This window comes from Silene latifolia, chromosome X (genome assembly GCF_048544455.1).
Source record: "Silene latifolia isolate original U9 population chromosome X, ASM4854445v1, whole genome shotgun sequence".
NCBI lineage: Eukaryota > Viridiplantae > Streptophyta > Magnoliopsida > Caryophyllales > Caryophyllaceae > Silene > Silene latifolia.
In genome coordinates this window covers 135,115,950-135,120,737 of record NC_133537.1, presented here as the reverse complement: position 1 = coordinate 135,120,737, position 4,788 = coordinate 135,115,950, and positions in this window count along the sequence as shown.

Here is a 4,788-nt window from a genome sequence, read left to right as displayed (position 1 = left end):
TGACGAAAACCCGCAAATATTGGATTATTAGGGATTTAAGTCGGATTTATAACGAATTAAAACATGTTAATGAATGATAAATTATACATGTGAAATTAATATGCTATTGTGGCCAAAGAATTAAAGGAAACGAAAACAAATATGAACAATTACGAGAGGACGAAGGAAGAAGAAAGGAAGCGAGGAGAATCTGGCCCTCACGAAGAGGCGCGGCGGAATGCGCTCCTTCGAAGAGGCGCAACGATTCTTTGCGTCCTTTCTCGACGGTTATCTACTGGAAATCCGCAAAAACAAGTTTTAACAAAGGGTTTTAGAAATCGGTTTTAATGGTATTTTCGACGTAAACCTTACAATTGATGATACGAAAAGTAAAATACAATAAATAAAGAGGAATTATACACCCTCAGACTTACATGTTGACGGAACGAGATGAACTAAGATATCGACTAGTGAATGCTCGACGCGAATGCAAAGAGAGTGCCCTCGTAAGAGGAAAACGATTGATTGATTAAGTTGATTGAGTGTAGTTGGTCAAATTGGTCGGTCATGCAACGGAGAGGGTGGTACCGGAAGATCCGAGCTTACGTGGTCGGAAGTCCAAGCACGTAGGCGCCAATTAGTAAGAACGAAGTCTAGAATGCAAAGGGAGAAGAGAAGGGCGGACACTCGCGTGAGAAATATGAGGAGCGAAGGCTCCTATTTATACTAATCACGTGAAGGAATAGGGTTTCGGAGACTCTTTGGAAGTGAATCTCGGAAAGATATAAAAAAGATACGTAAATCATGCAAAGAAGGGCCTGGGAAGAGGCGCAGCGATCATCAAGTCGTCCCTTGGAAGAGGCGCAAAGACTGGCTGCTGCGTCTATTCCCAGGAGGTTTCCTCCTGCTGAAGAAAGATTTCCGCGTTTGAGTTATGGTAGGACGGAAATAATTCGATTATCTTATGAATATTACGGGATATTACTTGCCAAAAGATAAAATTTATAAAATATGGAATAGAAATATCCTAACATTCCGAACATTCGACTCGGGATTTAACAGTTATCAGAAAATGGAGACGGTTTTTGACCCGGACTCCGAATGTACTCTAATTACTGCCAAAACGACCGTATCAGGACGTAGATGACAACTAAGAGGTTGACATTAATATTTGAGCAAACACTTGACGATAATCTTACGAACTGTCACAAATCGTTCCGCGAATCAAACATGCGGCCCAATCATCACCGGGTGGTTTGCGGGAGGTGCAGAAATGAGGTATCTACAGAGCCCCCACTTTGACTGAGGCTTGGACAAGGCGAAAGTCAAAGTATAGCCATCAGGTCAATCGAAGATTACAACCTGACGACTATGGCGACGCGAGGCGGCTCAAGGGGTCTGAACCAAGGACCTGTCGTCGGGAACATTTTAGAGTCTGTCGACTTCCGGGGAGGGTCGTTTAAAGTCCATTAGACTACGTAAGGAAGCTCGCCAGCCATAAGAAGAGACCATACCTGAGACCTCTTTCTCGAGATGCTTCCGGAGTTGCGTAGGAGCTAAGGTTAAGCGTAGGAGCTAAGGGTAAGACCTAAAAGATATATAAAGATTTGTGCTAGGGTATGGGGCCCTAAAGGAAAGCATCAACGGGAAGGAGGTCAAATATAAGTCCAACCTAAGGGGTAACCAAAGTTTGGGTGTAAGAACTCTAAGAAAAGGTGATCCTAAAGGATGTGATCCTAAAGGAAAAAAGGTGACTCTAAAGGATATGATCCTAAAGGGTATATGTATGTGAACTCTAGGGAGTTTGGGAACTTAAAAGAAGCTATGTGTGTGAACCTGGGTATATGAACCTAAAAGAACGGCTGGTATGAGAATTTAAAGGCTTGTGAACCTAAGAGGATTTGGGATCCTAGGGTTAAGTTTAGGGACTAATGGTTTACTAATTCTTGTTTTAAACACGTGCGTTTAAGCTTTCTGAGGTATGAGAACTCCAAAAGGATTTATGGGTTTATGAACCTAAGGTCGTTTGGTGCGGGAGCTTAAAGGCTTATGAACCTAAAGGAGGCCATTTGGGATCTAAGAATCTAGGGGTAAGAATCCTAACTTTGGGTTTACGAACCTAAAGAAGGAGGCTTTGGTTTGGGAACTTCTGGAGAACGACACCTTTGCCGAACTCTACGGGGAAACAATAATATCGAGGGTAGCAGGACGTCGGTAGAAACTGCTGGGGAATCTGCTTGCGTCGGTCTCAAGCGAACTCTGGCAAAAACTTGAGGTTGAATCTGCTTGCGTCGGTCTCAAGCGAACTCTTGTTGGGGAACATATTGACGATTAGGAACATCTTGATCGCCATGGAAGAAATCTTGAGTGAGCAATATCGCAAAATCTTTATGCTACTGGGACAAATATTTTGACGACTAGGAACATCTTGATCGTCATGGAAAAAATCTTGAGTGAGCAATACTGCAAAATACTGCTGCGCTGGGGAGAATGAAGACTTGGGTGAAGCCCCCAGTCGGAGTGAGCACTGCTTCTGATACTTACCTGCATGGTTAGTAGCCACACAAGAATGCAATCTAATATATGCACGTAAGCGATTATCTCATGGACCTCGAATGAGGAAACACATAGGTTTTGCAAAAGGCGTTTCTTTATAAAAGTTGTTTAAAACTTGTGTAAAGGAAATTTGTCGTTCGTAATGTGTTATGCATATTCAATGGGCTTTAGTAATAGTTCTTGACATGACACAGACCTACTAGGACACGATGCGAAATGTAGACTTAGGTTGGACTGACGCGATACTAACTTAGATTTGACGCGACACAGGGATAACTTTGACAGACTTTGCTTAAGCATGCGCAACCCCTAGCCAAGTGTGGGTGGCAACGCGTATCAGTTCCAAAGGTATAAGAATTGCAAGAATGATGAAGGCATATAAAGTTAAGGCATGAGCCATGGATCAGCTGTCTACTAGGACTTCTTTCACCACCGTTTGCTGTAAAAGAGACCCCTCTTGAGGCACGATAAATCGGAGAATCGATCTAAGACCCTTGTCATTGTCCGGACCGAGTACTAGCTAGACTTAGAGGAATAAAGGAAGGGTGGCATCTTGGAAGAGAAGCCCCCAGGATGAGAAGATGACTACGGACTTTGGTAAAAAAGAGGTCAGCGACAATAAGAAGCCCCAGGATAGAGGTGTTGGTTGTAGAAGGGATGTTAATTGAGGTTGGAAGGTTGAAAATAGAGGTTGAAAGTTGGAAGTGGAGATGGTTGTGTCCTTGAGGACTGCCTATGTATTCACGTGAAGTGAAATCAAACCAGATCGTAGTTCTGAGGCTTGGTTAATTTTGTTTGGGTGTTGTGGTTGTATCCTTCTTGTGTAAGAAAAGACTGCCTACGTATCCACCTGAAAAGGTGAAATCAAACCATGCTCGTAGTTCAAGTGTGTGCCTAAGCTATGTTGTTAGGGCCTTAAAGTGCAGGGTCACAAGGGTGTATTCCTTTGGTGACTCGAAGAATTGATTTGAGATAACTCCCTCTGATCATAGACCAAAGAGGTATAATTAAGTTTGTAAAAATTTCCTTGTCGCGTGAGCACACTTAGAGTGGACCCTAAGGATGTTGGGTATGTCCCGTTAAGGTAGCAAAGTATTTGAAGACTCCGTGTATGAGTCGAGGTGAAACTGGATTAGATATTTGGAATGTGGAGCTCGGTAATAAGAGGCTTTGATGAACAAATCTCTGGAGCTTCATTTTGTGGAGTTAAGGCTTAATGGGATTATGGCTTGTAATATGGCTTGGAAATGGAGTCTCTTGGCTTGATGTAGCCTGAGCACATAAAGGGTAGGTTAAATGACGTGGGATCAAGTTTCCATGTCTTGGCCCTAAAGGATAGGTATACTTGACGAGCTCGAGAGGATTCTCAAAATTCCTAACTATCTCCTCGTAACGGTCTCGAGAAGGACTTAGGGTGTGTGATGTGTGAAAGGCTAAGTGAGGGTGCTAGCTGACCATCTTCATTGATGTCTTGATTCTATATAGACTTCAGCAGTATTCCGTTTAGTATTTGATTTCAGACTTGTTCTTGATTCAGATTCAGATTCTTGGTCTAAAATATATTTCGGCTTTTGCTCGATTTTTGATCGGGTTTTGAAGATAACTTTGACCTTGGGTATTGACTTGACTTGATCGATTGAGCCTTCTTCTTATTTTGACTCTTTTGTGTTGGATTACGGGTATAACTGCGACTTTGAATATTGATCTCATTTTCTCTTGCTTGAGCCTTTTGTCTTTGATCATGGCTCGTATCGTCTTGGACTTGCTCGTTAACATGGATTTAGGTCAGACTAGCACCTTTGGTGTGAAACGGGTTGGTCTTTAGTAACACGGGTTGTTTATTGTGGGGAATGGGTTTGCCTTCCGTCATGGATTGTTAACAAGGGAGATGGTCTGGATTTGTCCTAGAATCTCTTGAGATATGCTCGTCCTAGACTAGGGTTATATTGTGGTTTCTATTGCCAGACATGGAATAGGTTAAGAAAAGAACACGGAGTTTCAGGTCCTCTACAACTTGGAATGGAACATCATCTAAGTGCACTCACATTGACTGTCATGCGTTCGTTTTAAAAATGTCTCAAATCAATTCTTGTTGTCACAGGAAATGGTAAAGGAAGAGATATGATAGAATATGTGGAGTGAAAAGTGTGCTTTTATTGATATGGAAAATGAATGTATTTAACATAGACTCGAGAAGACATGTGACTCGTGGGACGGCCCCAGTTGTCACTAGAAACGGAAATGGACACGAAG